This window comes from Capricornis sumatraensis, chromosome 9, assembly GCF_032405125.1.
Source record: "Capricornis sumatraensis isolate serow.1 chromosome 9, serow.2, whole genome shotgun sequence".
In the NCBI taxonomy this organism is placed as follows: Eukaryota; Metazoa; Chordata; class Mammalia; order Artiodactyla; family Bovidae; genus Capricornis; species Capricornis sumatraensis.
The window spans coordinates 107218650-107239017 of NC_091077.1; the positions used below are offsets into that span (position 1 = coordinate 107218650).

Below are 20368 nucleotides of genomic sequence, written 5' to 3' on the forward strand. Positions count from 1 at the left end.
GTGGCTAGGGCAGTACAGGGGAGGGTGATACTTTTCCCTCTCCCCTCCCAGGTTCTCGACTGAGACCTCCCGTAATGGAAGACACAGTAACAGGAGAATAGCTGAAGTGGAATAACAAGCCCACCTCCTGTATGTGTGGGATAACTGAGCACCTCCCCCAGATAGCCCAGGCCACCACCTTAAATACCATCTCCAGCTAAAGACAAAAAGGAGATGCTGGGATGAAGGGAGACCCGTTACGTGAAGTTACCAGGAAGAGCAGTCAGCAAGGGCACGGCAGGTATGCAGGCTCTTTAAGACCTGTCTGCTCCGTCGGCAAGAGTTTCCAGAGGCTTACTTGCTCCTTTCTTCCTGGTACAGACGGAGACGCGGAGTGACGTGGACATTCCTGGGTCGTGCCCGACTCTTTGCGACCCCGTGAGCTATACAGTCCGTGGAATTCTCCAGGCCAGAATACTCGAGTGGGTAGCTGTTCCCTTCTGCAGGGGATCTTCCCAACCCAGGGATCAAACCCAGGTCTCCCACATTGCAGGCGGAGTCTTTATCAGCTGAGCCACCAGGGAAGCCAAGAGGAACGCTTACAAATGGAAATTTCCCTTCTAAATGTAAACACCTCTTACAAAATGGTAACTACTTAGTTTTCAGAGCTTCTTCTGTGTCTGCTCAAATAATCAGCTCAAAATTATCTCAAAGTGTAAAAGGCATATTTTGGGGTGGCAAATTTTGCTCCCTTCAGTGGTGAATAAACAAAACCCTCCCTTTATGGAGCTCACAAAAGTGAGGGGAAGCAGAAAATAAACACATTTGAAAAAGAATAAGCAAGTGAATATGCACTATTCCACATGCTGATAAATGTTATAGGGAGTCATAAAATAGGGTAAAAGGGAATGGGAAGGTGGGGCAGGCACTGTTTCGTAGTCTGTAAGAGAAGACCCAGAAGAGAGAGAGGGGTGAGCCCTGTGAATATCAGTGAGAAGAACTTCCATGGCTGTGGGTGTAGCAGGTACAAACGGCCCAGAGACAGGTGCGCGCCAGGTGTGTCCAAAGAAGTCCAACGAGGGAGACAGGAAGTGAGGTTAGAGGGTACTGCAGCCAGATCAGGCAGCTCTTGTAAATCACTGAAACGCTTTGCTTTAAGTCTGCGTGAGATGGGGGCCGTTGAGGACTGACTTGGTCTGTCCCAGGTTTTGAAAGGATTAGTTAGAATTCTGTTTCAGAAATAAACTCTCAGGGGACAAGTGCAGAAAGGAGAAGGCAAATGAGAGAGCTGTTGCAGTGATGGAAGCTAGAGACACTGGGGAAGGTAGTGGTGGAGGGCGAGAGGCGTGGCCCGTTCTGGGGGAATGGGGAAGGCAGAGCCGGCAGGATTTGCTGCCTTGTTATATTAGACATCGGTTTCCCTGGTAGCTCAGCTGGGAAAGAATTGGTCTTCAATGCAGGAGACCCAGTTCAGCTCCTGGGTTGGGAAGATCCCCTGAATAGGGGATAGGCTACCCGCTGCAGTTTACTTGGCCTTTCCTGTTGGTTCAGACGGTAAAGAATCCACCTGCAATGCGGGAGACCTGGGTTTGATCCCTGGGTGGGGGAGATCCCCTGGAGGAGGGCGTGGCAACCCACTCCAGTATTCTTGCCAGGAGAATACCACGGACAGAGGAGCCTGGTGGGCTACAGTCCATGGGATCGCAAAGAGTCAGACACGACTGAAGTGACTTAACAGACACGCTTACACGCTTACTTATACTTCATATGAATAGATATTCTTATTACTATAGAAAAGAAACACTTGCCTATTTTGTGTTCTCAAACTGACTCTTTAATGCTGGACATTTTTTATTGCGTAGTTTGATTTCCTTTTTTTGTAGGGAAGGAAATAGTGCAAATTTTCTGTGCACATTTTTCACAGGGTGCTTTTCAAGTGGTAGAAGTGTGATAAATACCTGCTGTGTGAATGAATGAATACGTGGATAAATTAATGAATAAATGAAATAGGCCTTTAATTGGCTGTACAAAGTACCGATCAAATGCCATTAGATGACTAAGGACTTTCTGGGAAAATAATCCTGAATTGTTTCACCCTTAAATGTTAATCTTCTATTTTTATCTTCCACTGATTGATTTCTTTAAATGGCATAAATGAAGAAGTAATTATTGTGATATGAACCAGTATGTGTCGTGCAAACAGACCAAAATTCCGTTTTGCTGTGAGTCAGAATGAAGGTTTTAGGATGCTGAGAGCGTCTTCTTGACTTGTGTGAATGTGAACGTCTCAGAAATTCAGTGAGACAGTATCAGGGCTCTTCTCCGGATGCTGTCATCCTACAGGAGTCGCGGAAGGTGGCCACTGTCCTGTTTCAATCCACTTTCCTCTAACAGTAGTTGTTTGTTACCCTGACTCTGTCCTGTTGCAGACAATGATCAGACTTCAGAAAGCACCAGTAGTTCACAACATGCTGGAAAGTGTTAGCTTTAACAGTGTGCTTCAGAATAATTGGGCAGCAAACATCAGATGTGTTGTTTTGTGTTAGAGAGTCATTAGGCATGTATTTCTTTTACCTCTCTCCTTTAGGTGCCCTCTGCCCATTCACGTGTGTAAATCTCTAGAGAATGTGAACGGTGCAGCTAGAATAGTGCTGAGGGAGGTGGTTCCTTGCCGTTTAAGACTGTTTATAATGAGTAACTTTAATTCTCAGGGAGCAATATTTCTCCCTTCATCCTTAAAATTCCCATTATCCTGCTTTAAAATTAGGAGTCTATTTACACATAAAGTAATGATGGAATAAAATTGAAATAATTATGTCTGCTATTTGAGATGTTTTAAAACCCAAGGCAGGACATAAACATATGGCATGATACACAAAGAATCTGTAAACCTCTTTGTAACCAAATGAAAGCATAATTGGTATGTAATTTAAAAATTTATTTTTTATCATATTGTGCCATACTATAAATATTTGACTGTTTTTTCAAATATATATTATCTAAAGGAAAGAAAATTATAATTTTCATATCCTATTTATACTTAAATGTGCATCCTAGTAGAAACAATTATTGGAGTTTCTATATTTTTGCTTTGTGACATCATGTAAACATGCCTGGTGAAATTCCTCAATTTATTCATAATTTCCAAAGCCTCTCCATATCCACACACTAAATTAATCAGAAACCTTGTATTGAATACCTTCTTTGTATAAGTTTTCTGTCTAATCATGCTCCCTGCTCTGAAGGAAAATGAGAAAATTAAAGATATTTGATAATTTGATAAAGTGCATTGGGGAAAGGGTGTGGATGAGACACAATAATAGGATTTCCAAAGGCCTTTTATAGGAGGATTCAGAAAGTAGCATACAGTGGTCTGAACTGCAGGAGCCACCCCATAAATATTGGGGTAAATTATTGAATTTCTTTTATGTGACCAGGTGTATTAAAAATAAGCTTGATTCCCAAGAGATTTGCAAACTGACTTTTGACTGTATTTAGCAGAACTTAGAAATGTTTTGGACTGTGGAGCCTGGTAGGCTGCTGTCTATGGGGTCGCACAGAGTTGGACACGACTGACGTGACTTAGCAGCAGCAGCAGCAGCAGCAGCAGCAGAAATGTTTTACTCTCCCCTACTCAAATTAATTGAAGAATACTTTATCCACTTACTTTGTAAGTATCTGGGTATTGAAAAGCAGGCACAGGGCAAGTGTTCCACAATGTTAGCTCAACTGAAGTCATCACATGTTTACTTAAGTACTTTCTATGTGTAAGCACATTGTTGGTGTTCGGAATGCATAAGTTGAGCCAGTCAGGTAGGGCCTCTGTCCTCCAGGAGCTTCAGATCTAGAGCCTGGCTAGACAGCAGGTAGCAATGCAGACAGTCATGTAAGAGCTGCACAGTGGGATGTGATCCTGTCCTGGGGCCACGGAAGGCGTCTTGGAAGAAATGACGTTTTGCCCAAAAGGTAAACAACTAAAGGAAGATGGGGGAGAAGAGAAGAAATAGGCAACTGGGGGCGGGTGGCCTGGAGGCTGGCAGCAGAATGGCCTTGCAGGGCAGTGAGAGGCAGCCAGACTGTGAGTAGGTGGAATGCCAGCTTGAGACGAGACTGGAGCGGTGGCAGGGGCAGGCCCTGTGAGGCGGGCCCTCACAGGGAGGTTTGTGCAGAGTTTGAGAGGAGGGGAAGCCACCGTGGGGTGTTCGGTAGGAGAGATCCCACATGTGTTCCATGCAGGGTGCTCTGGCTGTGGTGTGGAGAGTCAGTGGAGGGAAGGGACGCTTTCAAGGAAGCCAGCATCAGGGCGTCTTCCATGTTTCTTGCTTGTCTGGGTGGATGACAGGTCTCTCTTCTTGAAATCCTGGAAGATGAGCAGGGTGTTTCTGTTTGGATGGTTAGGGGTTTGGGGGAGGAGGGATGGGCCGGGATTGTGGATGACAAAGGGAGTTTATTTTGAGGCGTGTGAATCTGATGTGCCTGTGAGGTATTTGTGAAGCCGCTGAAAAGGCAGGTGAGTGTTTAAAAGTGGAACTGAAGAAAAGGTCTGATGTGGAGCCAACAGTGCGGAAATGATGAAAGCAAAATGAATGAATTAGATGGATTTGTGAATCGGTGAAACTTTGAATTACTCATGAATGAACGAAAGAAACATTTTTGAGTGTAAGAATCTATCTGACTTCTTAAACTATATTTTTGTAATATATATATAAGCTGTCAGGTCATTTTTCCTCTAGGGTTTTAAAGTTCAGTGATAATTTTATTTATTTTGGCCGTGCGGGGTCCTTTTTGTTGTGCAGAGGCTATCTGGTTGCAGTGAGTGGGCCCCCTCTGATGCCGTGGCGGGCCTCTCATGGTGGCCTCTTGAACTGTGGGCCGCGGGCACTAGGCTGCGCTAGCTGTGGCAGATGTGCTCAGCTGCTCCACAGCACGTGGCATCTTCCCAGACCAGGGATCAAACCCACATCCCCTGCATTGGCAGGAGGATTCTTATCTGTTGTACCGACAGAAAAGTCCCCTTAGCTTTTGTATTATTAAGTGAGGAGGCCATTTCAAAATTACTTTTGACTTTTGATAGTAGTATCCAGTGTTTGTCATTTCTAGTACTATTAATCTAGTTTGACAATAAAAATAATTCTAGAATAATGTTTATTTAGCTTATTTGCTTACTTAAAGATTCACTTTGAGAGTGTGTTTCCTTTAAAAATCTTAATATGCATTATTTCATCTTGGATAATTTCATAGTACCACAAATAACAGTGACAACTGGAAAATGTGAAATGGGAAACATGTTTATTTTCATTGTGCTCAGAAATGTCCCTAATGCTATACAAATAAACTATCAGTCAAAAGATTTTTATAAAAGCACCGTTCATAGAAAGAAACCTATTTCCTTTGGAGAGTTTTTTCCTCTGGGAAAAAAACCAGGAGCATAACTGACTTTGCTTCTTGGGAGTCCTGCTATCTGGCCAGAAGAGCTCACTGTAACGTTTGAAACAATGCAACAGTGAGCAATGTGAACACAGATTATAGCTTTGTGAAAGTGAAAGTCGGTCAGTCGTGTCTGCTCTTTGTGACCCCATGGACTCAACAGTCCACGGGATTCTCCAGGCCAGAATACTGGAGTGGGTAGCCTTTCCCTTCTCCAGGGGATCTTCCCAACCCAGGGATCAAACCCAGGTCTTCCGTATTGCAGGCAGATTCTTTACCAGCTGAGCTACCAGGGAAGCTTTGTACTATTCTTAAGTGACTGGGACTTAACAGTGGCAACACAGAAATTGTCTCTTGTTATTTTCACATCTCAAGGCATGTATATTGGTTTACCTAAAATAAAGACATTTCCCTAGTGTTTCTATGACTAAAAAAAGATAATAAATTTAAAGAGAAATTATCCTCTGAAAAAGGTGTATTATATCTAGATTTTCTCCCTCTGTTAAGGGAGGGGCAATACCTACTTCACAGTCAGCACCATAAGGTTAAGAGATAAGAAGCCTTTGAGGAGACTAAGTACCAATTCAAATGATGTGCAGTGGTAAAATGAATGTCCAGTCACAGACGAAGATGGAGTTGTTCACCAAATCTCTTTAGAAAATGGAAGAAAACAAAGATCGATGAAAAAATAGATGGGTTGCAATTGTCAGCAAAAAGGTTTGGATGAGGTAAAAGCAGACGGTGACCCTGTTCTGCGTTTGGAGCGTGGCTCTGTGTAGCCACACTAAAGGACAGAGATGCGTCCTCAGCCACAGTGGTCAGAGGTCGAGTTTCCTGTTGGCAGTGGCCTTCTCGGTGGGCCTCCCGTGGGCTGCTCCAGACTGACTGCTGAGCGAGGTCACTGCTCAGAGCTGTTTGACTGCAGATTTTCATATTTACTTTTTTCAAGGCTTTATTTATTTAGAAGAAAAATGCTAAAGGAAAAAAAAGGTTTTATGTGATAGCTGTTAGTTTTCATTACAAAAGAGAGGAACTAGCTTCTCCCCCACTGTGTTTCACAGCTCCCTGTTGTAGAGCTGAATTGAAGCCATTCCAATCCTAATATCCAGTATATCGGTATTGCTGAAAAAGGACCGTCCCCTGCAGCAGGGCCCGGCGCGGGATCCTCCTGTCCGTCCCCACGCCGCCGTCTGTGCCCGGCCCGGGGAGCAGACAGGCAGCTCTCTGATCCAACGTCTCAGCTACGCTGCTTCTCCTCCACAGCGTGAAACCTGCACATTTTTGCAGAAATCTGTGCCCATTTCATCATCTGCCTGTCTTCCCGATCCATCTGCCTGTCCAACTGTCTTTTCCAGTGCCAGAAAACATGGTCGTGCTCTAGAATCCCCTGGATTTTGAAAAGAGATAAGAATAGATTTCTGTCTCTGCTGAACCGAAAGCCAGCCCAGCGGCCCTGGAGCGCTCTCCCGGGATCCTTGTCTCCCGGGATCCTTGTCTCCCGGGATCCTTGTCTCCCGGGATCCTTGTCCCCCGGGATCCTTGTCCCCCGGGATCCTTGTCTCCCGGGATCCTTGTCTCCCGGGATCCTTGTTGGCAGTTGCAGGGTTAATCCTGGGCCAGGGGCGGGGGCGGGGGCGGGGCCTTTTATGTCATTAGTGGACGGAAAAGTGGTTTACTCCTGCCTGCCGGAGCTTGGTCTGCTCTAGCTTCTTCTGCCGGTGTGCCTATGACTTAGACGTACCAGGAGCCCTCAACTGCAGGAGGAAAGGGAACCCCCCCCCCCCCGAAAAGTGTATTTTACATCTTTTTCTCACGTTTCTTAAAGTTAAGAAACGCGAGAAACGGGAAATTTCAGGAAGCTTTCTTTTAATGTAGTTTTTATTTAGTTAGTTGTTTTTAGCCGTGCTGGGGCTTCATTGTTGACGAGGAGAAGCGCGGGCCCTTTTCCCAGCTGCTGAGCGAGTGCTGCTCTAGGCATGGTGCGTAGGCTTCCCGCTGCAGTGCCTTCTCTAGCTGGAGAGCGCAGGCCCTAGGGCGCAAGGCCCTCGGTGGCTGCGGCCCCAGCCTCTAGAGCACTGGCTCAGTAAGTGTGGTGTGGCGGTTAGTTGCTTCAAGGCACGTGGGATCTTCCTGGACCAGGGACTGAACGGCTGTCTCCTGCATTGACTTCCCCAGGGGGCTTCCCTGGTAGCTCAGCTGGTGAAGAATCTGCCTGCAATGCAGGAGATCCTGGTTGGATTCCTGGGTCTGGAAGATCCACTGGAGAAGGGATAGGCTACCCTCTCCAGGATTCTTGGACTGCCCTAGAGAAGGGAAAGCCTACCCATTCCAGTATTCTTGGACTTCCCTGGTGTCTCAGATGGTAAAGAATCTGCCTGCAGTGCAGGAGACCTGGGTTTGATCCCTGGGTTAGGACGATCCCCTGGAGAAGAGAAAGGCTCTACCCACTCCAGTATACTGGCCTGGAGAGTTCTATGGACAGAGGAGCCTGGCAGGCTGCAGTCCATGGGGTCTCAAAGAGTCGGACACGACTGAGCGACTTTCACTTCACTCCTGCATTGGCAGGTGGATTCTTTACCACTGAGCCACCAGGGAAGTCCCAGGAAACTTCTCCTATTACAAAATGAGAGGGTTTAGAACCACTGCTTTCAAACAGTATCTGTTGAAGGAAATCTCTTTTTACCTATTGGGGCATCAGAAGTTCACTTAAATTTTTTATTCTGAAGCCCTTCTCTTGGAATTACTCACTTCTTCATCCGAAGTTGTTTAAATATGGTTGCTTTAAACTTACATGCACAGCAAACTGTGACTGTCTTGAGGGGTGAAACTGGGCTTCATTCATGTTAAGGCCTTACTCCCAACAGTAGCACAGTGCCTGCCACATAGGACAGCTGAGTAATGTGTGTATTAAAGAATCTAATGTAGATTATTAGTTAAGAATCTTAAAATTTTTGCACCACAAAATATATTCAGTTTTTTAAAATACTATTTTATAATGATAAAAAAGTAAATTTCCCTCATAGTATACTCAAAATGTTATCTATGCTAACTATTTAATATGCAAGAGAAAAGCCATGGGAAATAAATAATGGGTAAAGCGAGACATCCGCTTAGAAAAGGATGGAGTCAGTCGTAAGAATGGCGCGTCTAAGGCAGTGTTGCCCTTACGTGCTTTCGGGGCCTGTGGTAATGATATCTCGTGCTAAAGGACGTTCTTCAGATGAAAGACTGTGCACCCAGGCCTTTAGAGTCAGTGACGAGTGCCTACTTCCCTGCCCACTGCTTTCACGTTCCTCCCTTGTAGGGACGAGGACTTGAGATGGGATAGATTCCATAAGCCATGCCTTTCGTAACTTACCACGAATACAGATGGGACCATGGCTCACCCAGGACGAAGTTCAATATCACCAATTTCTTTTAAGGTTCCCAGTAACCATCAATTATTAATTTTTTCATTTGCCACTTTCAAATTATACAACACTGTGCTTATCATGTTACTCGGTCATGACCCCATGGACTGTAGCCCACCAGGCTCCTATGTCCGTGGGATTCTCCAGGCAAGAATACTGGGGTGGGTGGCCGTACCCTCCACCAGGGGATGTTCCCAACCCAGGGATGAGACCCAGGGCTCCTGCATTGCAGGCGGATTCTTTACCAGCCGAGCCACCAGGGAAGCCGACAGAAATAAGCTAAGCTTTGTGAAAGTGATTTTCTGTGACTGGTCTAACATTCCTCGTTTTATATATACTGATATCCAGACCTTATTGCCTATTAAAGTGTCTGTAGTACTGTGCACAGGATTGTAACGTGAAATTTTGGGGAATAATAAAAGGATTATTTATAAATAATAATAAAAATATAATAAAAGGCATGTATGAATCCTCGCTCTGAAACTGTTTCTTTAGGCCGGATCGTGCTCTAGGCTTTCCGGGTCATCTCCACCCCAGCTGCTCAGCTCTGCCGTTAGAGCGCAGAAGCAGCTATGGAAAATACATAGACAAAACGGTGCGACAGTTTCAGTAAAACTGTGGCTTGTGGATGAAACATTTGAAAAGGGCTTCATCACTCTTCCCAGCCTTTCTCTTTGCTCCCTTTGAGGCCAGCCTCAAACCCGCCTCCCCCACCAGCTTCTGCTTCTCTTTGTCCCCAGCGGCCATTCTCTATGCTGTTGTCTTCCAAAATGAACGTCTTGCCTCTCCAGCCACGTTGTTAGCTGCTTGGTGGTTCCCTTCCTTCCTTCTTGACTCCTCCCTTCTTGCCATCCTTTCTCCTTCTGCCGCCTCAGTTCTTAATAAATGAGCCAGTAGATATTTGTTGCAAAAAGTGAGTTTAACTCAGAGCTATCATTATAAAAGATACTACAGAAGTGATTCTTTTACTTTAATGTCTCAGGCCTGAACATAACAACCATTCATTGCTTGTTTGTTGCTAATGAAGATCTTACATTTTTCTCTAACAGATTCAATAAAGTATACTCTTAACATATAAGACTAGGGAGACTAATTAGTCAAAATATTAGAAAGGCCTAAACTGTTGGGGCCTCCTTGGTGGGTCAGATGGTGAAGAATCCACCTGCAGTGCAGGAGACCTGGGTTCAATCACTGGGTTGGGAAGATCCCCCTCAAAAGGGAATAGCAACCCATTCCAGTATTCTTGCCTGGAAGATTCCATGGACAGAGGAGCCTGGCAGGCTATAGTCTGTGGGGTCTCAAAGAGTTAGCCACGACTGAGCGAGTAACACTCACTTTCAAGCTGTAGTAGATACGGAAAAAATGAAAAACTAAAGATGATTTATGATTTATTGACAGGAGTCAATGATCTCATTCCCAAATTGAATACAGATGTTTTCCAAATAACACTGTCATGAAGCTCACAAACCTGGGCAGTCATAAGAAGTGAACGGCTTACACACGCAAAGCAGAAGTGGCACAGCATCTCTACATCTTGTGGCTCAGCCAGTAAAGAATCTGCCTGCAGTGAGAGAGACCTGAGTTCGATCCCTGGGTTGGGAAGATCCCCTGGAGAAGGGCAAGGCTGCCCACTCCAGTAACCCTAACCCTAACCCTACATAGTCCATGGGGTCGCAAAGCGTCGGACACGACTGAGCGACTTTCACTTCACTATCTCTAACTTGGAGTTTTGTGAGATTCACTTATAATAATGGTTTTCTTATCTTCAGGTTTTTCACCCTAAGATTATGAAAACACTCCAAGTTATTTTTAGGCCCCTCAATAAGTAAGGCTTGTTAGTTCTCCACCAGACAGATTTTACAGGGGCTTTTGCCAGGAAAGACTCCACTGTTCTTTTGGAAGGATTAATATTTTCAGCTTCTGCTGACTCCTTGCACTTGGTGATATTTTCATTCTTAGGTTTTGTAGTTAGAGGCTTTTTCTTTATACCTCAAAATGCTAAGACTAAACTGTGTAAAAATATGACTATCAATTCTCCTCTTTTTCTCTCTTCTCCCCCTCCCTTTCCCAAGCCATGTTGGTGTACTCTGAACAAATCATACTCTGCTGGCTCTGTCAGGGAGTTCTAAAATGAGTAAGAATCTCTCTTAGGAGGAGGTTTTCCCATTAAAGAGCATAAAAGACATACATGTACAACCAGACAGTGACATGGAAAATGATGAGCTGCAAAAGTCAGATAAAGGACTCTGAACTGGGGAAATATGACTTTCGTCAGGTCAGACGATTGAGCAGGAGAGAATGTGTGTGGGCCCCAGATGTTACCGGTCTCAGACTGATGGTACTGATGTCCCAAAGAGGGTCGCCACACTCCCAAAAATGCTTAACCTACACTTAAGAGAGATGGAAACCTATGAAATACAGGTTTTTACCAGTTTTCTTTGCTGATAGATGTTGATAAACAGTGTAATACCACCAACTATAGATAGCGGCTATAATGGAATTGTACTTTGAGCTTTGGCAGAAGCATTGACTGCTGCTGTTTCTTCATTGCTGTGAAAAATCTCTCGGTCGTGTGCAACTCTTTGTGACCCCATAGACTTTACAGTCCATGGAATTCTCCAGGCCAGAATACTGGCATAGGTAGCCTTTCCCTTCTCCAGGAGATCTTCCTGACCCAGGGATCGAACCCAGGTCTCCTTCCCTGCAGGCGGATTCTTTACCAGCTGAGCCACCAGGGGAGCTCCATTTCTTGGTAGGATTTCTCTTTTCCATTTGCAAAGAGAATGTTCTGTCAGATGATCAGAAACAAAACAACTGTGTCAACAACAAATAACTTTATTTCTGTTTGCAAGTACAATTTGACAATTCATTTGGGTAAAATGGGAAGAAATTAAATCACTCTCCCAGTTCTATGGCATATCCGATGAATTAAATAAAATCTGAACCAAGTTACTGTTTAAAATGTTGCAGCTCTGCCTTATTCTGAGAAACAAACGCATATTCACGCTCTACTTGCACTGGTGGCCTTGATTGCAGGCTGCCACCGTGTTTCATGATGGTTATTTCTGGTGCAGCCGGTCTTCATTCACATAGAACATTTGCATTGCATTTTGCCTTTGGGATGTCACTGTTTGTAAGTAGAGACAAACACATAGTTTGAGTGAAGATAAATGGCATTTTAAGCATAATATCATGTTCCATGTCTTCCTCTTCTACGAATGAAAATTATCTAGCACTTTAGAGGAAGAGCTTAAGTGAAGTAAATAATGAAAAAGTACATCTATATGTGATCATGCATTTTAAAAATGTCAGAGCAGAAGATGAATGGAATTTTCAGGTTTATGATAAAAGATTTAGCTACCTTTTGCCAGTATATGTCAGAACTCTTGGATGAGAACCTACTGTGAGACAGTTTGTCCAAGTGTTTAGGTTTCTATTTCATCCACCATCTGGGATTTTACTTTTATTTTAAGGAACTTTGTTGATAGTATTGATTCTTTCTCAGGTGTAATGTGTTAACTCCATTATGCTTATAATGTTACAAGTACAGAGAAGTTTTGCGCTCCAGGATAACTTCCTAGAGTGGTAAAGGTCATCCATTAAATGCTAAGCTTTTTTCTCTGTACACAGATGAGATCACTGTATGAAATTCTACATGCTTTTAATGTATACCTTATAATCCCACAAGTTCATGCCAAGCAAAGAAATATCAAGCTCTTATAAATCATCTGGATATTGTTACATACTCAGTTAGGGGTAACTTTACGTTGATCATTTTGTGAAGTTAAAATGTCAGTGATGGTAAACCGTATGTAAGATGGGGTTCCTGGGTGTAGGATGCTTGCATTCTTGTGATGATTTTTCGGATGTCCTTCCTCAGTAGTGACATGTAATGATGACTCTGCCCCCACAGTCGTTTAGCAGGGACTTTGTGTCAAGTCACAGTCACCAAATGCTCATTGACTGAATGATAATGTGATCATGTAAATAAAAGTTATTTATAGGCGGTAAACTATACAAATAGGTAACGTTATTATTTTTATTGTATAGGATCAGACCTAGAAGCTATTTTGTTGAAATAAAAATAAAGTATTATGTACTCCTTGTGGAGTATATATACCCAAGAATACCTGACATAGTTCTTAAACCCATGAGAAATATCTTTTAAATATTTTCTCATTTTCTTTGCTTAATAACATTGCATTCACATTTACTTTTTAAATTAAAAGCTGAGTAATCATTTTGTAGCATATGTAAAAACTGAAGTTTTAATACTTGGGTCAGTGAATGCTAGGCAGAAGAAGGTTAATTTACATTTTTATCATTGCTTCTTTTAGCTGCAGAATATTTTAATTTTCCAGTCATCTCAGACTATCTCAGTCAGTATCTCTTTAAGTCTATGAATTACTCTTGCGAGCTTATGTTAGCAGTGATACTGGCCAGAAACATGTCAAAGGAACAGAAAACCAGGTGCTTGGCAGTTTCCTTCATCCTTGTTACAATAACCAGTTGGAAAGCTTTGAGAAACAAAGTGCAGGGGGAATTATTAGCGGTGTTTTTCCATGCAGTGGCTTGTACAAAGACCAGTAGTTCATGCAGAGTGTGAGCGCTCTGCGCGCTGGTGAGATGGAGATGTCTTTCATTAGAGCCTGCGTAGATCCCGAGAACTCACTGTGTTGGGTTCTGCTCCCTTCCTCTGGATTCAGAAAGGCATCATTTGTCCTGAGAAGTACAACACCTGTCAGCTCTAAGATTCCGTCTGTCCTTTCTTATAGATGTTTTTGTTAGTAGTTTTTCTTTACTACCTTCCTTGATGGACAGCAGCCTTCAACTGACATCTCAAAACCGTGACTCTGATCCAATTACTTAACCTCTTGTGAGAGAAAACCACTTAATAGAAAGAAAATATAAGACAAGAAATGTGAGTTTTCCTTTTAAGACAAGTTGACTACCACTCACTAGGGAAAGTCTTAAAGCAATTTTTTTTTCTTTCAGTAAACTTACTGTTCTCAAGATCCTGATAATTCAGGAGATAAATATTTAGAATTATTGACTATACTTCCACCTTATAAACATTAGAACCATATATATAATACAGTGGATTCAAATGATTTGTGAACCACTGTTTGGATAAATATATAACTATAAAGTAACAGTCACTGTGAAAATAGGGATTTAAACATAAGTTTATATAAATTATTTTGTGGAAGAAGTTTACCAAGTGTTTATTAGAGGTGAATTATATTCAAAGATTGTAAAAACATCTGCAATTAAGTTCATTATCTCCTCCTACCACAGGCATATCTTTTCAACAGCATAACACAGCCTACTCCAAACTTGTATATAGTCTGTAAAATTGGGGTAATCATAGTACTTAAAAGATTTTGGTGACACTTGTGTTTAGCACAGTGCCTGGAATATTCTCATCACTCCATCAATCTGAGTTAGTGTTAGTAGTCACAGTACTGGTTTTGAAATGTTTCAGTAGCAGACAGGAAGAACTGTATTTTGCTTTCACCTCTTGATATGCTGCTTCTAAAAATCTGATATTCCCATTTGTTCTGTATTATAAATCGTCTCTTAGGAGGCTTTGTCACTTGAGAGGTAGGAGTTTTAGGGAGCAGCACCCACACGTTGTCCTGAATAAGCTTGTTCCTTTTTAGGCAGCATCTACAGGACTCCTTGTTCTTCTGGCTTGCCGGAAAGGACGAGACAGTGAGGGCTCAGACTGCTACCTCCCTGGGGGCTCATTCATTTCTTAGTGCTCAGAGACTCATATCTGCAGCTGTTGTTTTTATCCTGATGCAGCCAGTAATTTACTCAGTTCCAGAAACCATACTTTCAGTCTGAGAGACTCCCTGACCTTTATTGAATTCTCTATGGACAACTACAGTTACGTGCCTGGAAATAATTGCTGTTGTTACCTTTAAAACACAGAAAAATACCTCTAAACATTCACTGTGTGGTCTCGGATAGCTAATTAAGTCCAGAGGGGACTTGCTTCCCTCTCCCTTGCACCCAGTTGTCTAGGTGTCTGGGCCTCACTCCGTGTGCGCTCTGAGGTCAGAGCCGTGCAGGCCGCCTGCTGGGTAGGTCTTGAGGAGGCCTAGCCTCTGTTCCTCTCGGAAGGGCTGGGCAGCAGCACTTTGCTCCCTTGCTTTTATCCTCTGCTTACTTACCTTATTCCTTATATATGGAGCTACTACACAGAAGGTGCTTGGAAAAAAGAGGGTGAGATCTTAATTTCAACAGTGTACCCGTCACAATCCAAGCATGTTCCAGGAAAACTTTCTAAGTCAACATAATTGGATAATTTTCGTTTTCAATAAAAGGATTGATTAATGAAAAAGAATTTATTGCCTATTCACAGCTACAAACTTACAGCGACTAGAGCAAACCTCCTCAGGCCTAATCTCTGCTTTCTTTCATTTTGCAGACATTTTCTGGAATATTCATTTTGTGCAAAGCATTGTATTAGGTACTGGCTGTATAACTCCTTGGAATTATGTAGTTTATAATCAGGTAGGGATGGCAGTAAAAAGGTAAACACATAATTAGGTATTCAGTAGTTGTGACAGAAGCTGCAATGGAAGCAAACAGGCTGCAGTGATGAGAATAAATTGTAAGAAGTGGGATGGGAGAATCCTCTTACACAGGAAATCGGGAAAGACTACTGGGAATTCTTTACTTGGTGAAAACCGAAGGAGTTAGCAGTGTGAAGACTCGGGGAACCGGCTCCCAGGCTCTGTCTTGGAAGGTCACCAGGGGTCCACCCGCCAGCTGAAAAGACTGTAGTAGCCTCTAACCCTTGCACATACTTCCAACACATAGAAACCTGTTAACAGGCAAAATCCCAAGAGTATTTTTTACCATGTTTTAAATGTCGGTTGGCATGTATTATATGCGGTTCCATCTAGATTTACTTTCAATGTAGTCACATTGGGGAAACAAGGAGGGCTCTGTCATACATCTGTATTGAATACCAGTACAAAATTTCATTTTAAGATTATCTGCCTTTGGGAATTATCTCTGCTACTATTTTATTATAATACATAATGAAGAGTTGTGTATATATTGTGTGTTCATCGTACCTAAAATAATAATAAATTATTAATATTAATACAAAAGTATTAATATTAATCCATAGAAGTATGCTGTTAAAAATGAAAACTAAAGTTTTTGTTTGTAAAAATTTTTGTTTTAAGAAAGATATTCCTAATTAACTATGTTAGAAGTCATAAAAAGTGAAAATATCCTTTATGTTTTTATGTTCAAAGTTAATTTTTACATTTCACTAGGGACCCGGAATCAGCGAGTACTCTCAGAAGTAGAACCCTGAAATCAATACATATATTCTCTAAATAACAACTATTATTTCATAATAGTATTAAAATGCTAATTTTGGTTCTTAATAATTTTTTTCTCCTTCTCTCACTTTCAGCATTTGCTCTTTACCTATAGTATACAGAAACTGTTAAATGTCATGTCAGTCATTCATTATTCATCGAATAAATAAGTCTGTACTGTGCATAGGAACTGTGCTACATGCCAGAGGAACAGCTAGGTGCTGAAATAATTCATGCACGATACCGATGCACTGGGGTATTTCCTTGAGCACACTGAATATATATATACTCATATTAGGTAACTGCAGAACAAGCAGATTGTTCATACATCGACTATTGCCATAAATTTTTAATCACTTTATAACTTATATGTCACTATGTTATGAAGGGTCATTGCCAGCAGGAAGAAATAACAGTTCTTATGCATACCAGGCATTTTATCTCTCTCTTTTTTTTTTTCTGTACTGCTTCATCCATGTTTGGTTTTAACTTTTGCCAGTTTTATTGAAAGCTGTAAATCGGAAATTACATAAGCCTCTGATTTAGCATTTAAATTGATGTTTAAAATATAAAAGTGGGCTTGCCAGCTGCAGGCAGCAGTGTTGAAGGTGAAGTTTGTTCTAGCATGGACACGGGACATATATTTTCTCAGCCCCTCCTTCTCTACCCAATTATTGAACACACACATCTTTGTCATACCTTTTTGAGATATACAACTTTTTTCATGAGAGAAGTAAAAACTGTTTCTTAATTATGAAGTAGCATATTTTCAGTTCCTAGATCCTCAAGGTACATTTTTTTACATGTAATTTTGAACTTTGGCATGTCTACAACATTGTAAATATCTGTGACCACTTTGAGTGGTCAGTTTTGTGGGCATAAAATAATGGTCTTCATATTGATAAAGCATTCACAGAAAGCACTTTTAGTATCAACAGGTGATTTTGGACTGTTGTCTTTGGCCTAGTTAATAATTTGATGACATTTCTAGTTCATATTTGGGAGTTCCTTAATAAAAAGCAGGATGTTGCGCTTAGGATGGTTGGTCATCATTTGGGTGTTGCTGTTGAATAGCGCACACTTCATCCTGTGTGCAGTCTGCAGTGGAGCAGCGCAGAGTGATGACTACGGGGATTATGGCGCCCACACTGCACACAGCAGTGCCCGAGGTGCATCAGGCACACAGGCCTGAAGTATGTGGGTAACAGTCTGTTAAAATAATAAATTCACATATTATGCAAGTAAAATGGGTTGTAATTTTTATCTTCATAGCTGGAACATGTGCTTCATATTAAAACTGAGTGTTTTGGTTTGGAAACTTTATATAAAATGACTCTATAAAGAAAGATAAATATGCGAAATTAATGGAAAGCATTGTAAAAGCAAAAAGGATGAAGAAGTTTCCCAGTTGTATGTTAAAATATTTTATAAACCTATAATAATTAAAACAGTAAGTGTGGGCATAAATATATATAAAATATTGGTGAAAATAGAATATAATGTCAAGAATTAGACTACAGTATAAACTATAGAGATTTAGAGTACAATAAAAATGATATTGTAAATTAGTAGAAAAACATTTATTTGAATAAATGGTCCTGGACCAGTTAGCGAACCATCAGTGATAGGGCTATGATGACAGCAGATGATTAAGGTTAAATACTTACACCTTATTTTATTACAAAATCAGCTCCAGATGAAGAATCTGAATACTCTGCCAAGGTTAAATAATTATAATTGGAAATACAGAAAATTTGTAACTTAAAAATTTGGTGCTCCAAATATGTACCTTAACATTCTCATTCAGTTCAGTTTAGTTCAGTTGCTCAGTCATGTCCAACTCTGCGACCCCATGAATTGCAGCACGCCAGGCCTCCCTGTCCATCACCAACTCCCGGAGTTCACTCAAACTCATGTCCATCGAGTGAGTGATGCCATCCAGCCATCTCATCCTCTGACGTCCCTTTCTCCTCCTGCCCCCAGTCCCTCCCAGCATCAGAGGCTTTTCCAGTGAGTCAACTCTTCACATCAGGAGGCCAAAGTATTGGAGTTTTAGCTTTAGCATCAGTCCTTCCAGAGAACACCCAGGGCTGATCTCCTTCAGAATGGACTGTTTGGATCTCCTTGCAGTCCAAGGGACTCTCAAGAGTCTTCTCCAACACCACAGTTCAAAGACATCAATTCTTCGGCGCTCAGCTTTCTTCACAGTCCAACTCTCACATCCATACATGCACAACTGTATATACTAACTTGTTTATTTTTCGCTTATTCTATTTAATGCTAAAAAAGGATATATTAAAGTTCTGTATTATTTAGTAATTTTATCAAGACCTCCTTGAATTTCAAGACTCTCTGCCCTTCATTCCTCTGTTACGTACTTCCACATAGCAATCAACCAATCACTGTTACATGGAAACCTGGAAGACAACGTTTGAAATAGGTGTGGTAAACTAAATCTGAATATTTCATAATGTATAAAGAGATCTTTAAAAGTAATAAGCAAATAGAAAACTGAGGAGGGCATGAACAGGCAGTTGATTTAGAATATGAACAAGTTCATTAATTTCTAATAAATGTTTGAAAATGAAATGTAAATTTAAAACAATGAAATACCATTTCTGCTATCGAATTGGTAACAATTTTTTAAGTCTTTCATTCCTGTTACAAGTTAGTAGAGAAAAACACATCCTAACATGGAAGACGTGTACATTTGGTGCAAGGTTTTTAGATTCAGATTATTGAAATGTAGTGAACATCTGTAAAAATGCATACCCTTTGACACAGCTTTTTACTTCTTAAGAATTTACCTCAAAGCAGTAACCAAAGAAGACATTAAAAAAGTTTTGAAAACTATAATGTTTTGGGTTGGCTATCATGTCATTGCATGTAACAGCAAATTTTAGGAAACATTCTAAATCTCAACATAAATGAGACCCTACTTTTATTACTAGTAGATAGTCATAATACTAAATAAAGTATGATTTAATTTTATAAAAATAAATCTTTATTTCTGTATTTTTGCATATCCTTGCCTGGAAAAGTCCATGGACAGGAGCCTGGCAGGCTACAGTGCTTGAGGTCACAGAGAGTCAGAAACGACCGAGGACTCATGCTTACACACACACATGCCAACACACACACATTTATATACAAGTACTTTAGGACATGTAGCAGTGTATGAATAATTGTGGGTAGCCTTTCTTTTTTACACTTTATCTCTGCTTTCAAAATGATTGAGTGGACATACTTTACAGTAAAAGAAAAAAAGCCATCTTCATGTTTTAAAGATGATAAAGAAGATTACTAAAGACTTTATACCTTGGTAAATAACACAGTTAAAATATATTTGCTCATTTAAAACTTTTATATTTAATATGAACATATATTTGGTGATCTTTAATTGATTTTTTTTTCACATTTTGTTGCCTAAGAGAGATCAGTTAGTTTTCTCCTGAGAAGGCTTTCTTATATTCCTTCCTCTCTTTACTGAACTATCCTAGCAGTTATCAAAGATGACAACCTATAGTCCTCTGTTAACTTATCTGTTTCTTCTATTAAGCATGTTCAATAAATATGTAATATCAGCCACTGTGTTATTTAAAGGGCTTCCCTCATAGCTCAGTTGGTAAAGAATCTGCCTGCAATGCAGGAGAACCCAGTTCGATTCATGGGTAGGGAAGATCCCCTGGACAAGGGAACGGCTACCCACTCCAGTATTCTGGCCTGGAGAATTCCATGGCCTATACAGTCCATGGGGTCGCAAAGAGTCGGACACGACTGAGTGACTTTTAAAAAAAATGTTATTTAAAATATTCTAATAGCAACACTAAAACTGTAAAAAGAAAAAAGTGATTTCAGTAGTATGGCTTACTAACTTCCCATATTAAAACATTTCATTTTAACATGTAATTAATATGAAACTTGTCATTGAGTTATTTTGCATTCTTCTGCTGTGCAGAGTTGCAGAATCCCGTGTGTATTTTATGGTGAAAGCACATCTCCGTTTGGACTGTTTCAGATGTCACGTGTGGCTAGTGGCCACCTTACTGACCAGCACAGCATTAGACTGTTGATTAGACTGTCAGGCTCTCCAAGGACCAAGTGTCTCTCTTATTATTGTATCTCCAGTGCCTAATAACTGTCCAGAACTTAGTAAGCACTTTTACTATTTGAATTCGCTTCTGCAGAGTTTTTGGGCTGTTTTTT

The 20368-nt window shown here is 41.2% G+C and overlaps 1 protein-coding gene across 1 annotated transcript in view; it reads left to right on the top strand.

Annotated features, from left to right (window-relative positions):
* FER (FER tyrosine kinase) overlaps window positions 1-20368 on the top strand; it is a 459090-nt gene that overhangs the window by 369969 nt on the left and 68753 nt on the right. The window lies entirely within an intron of this gene.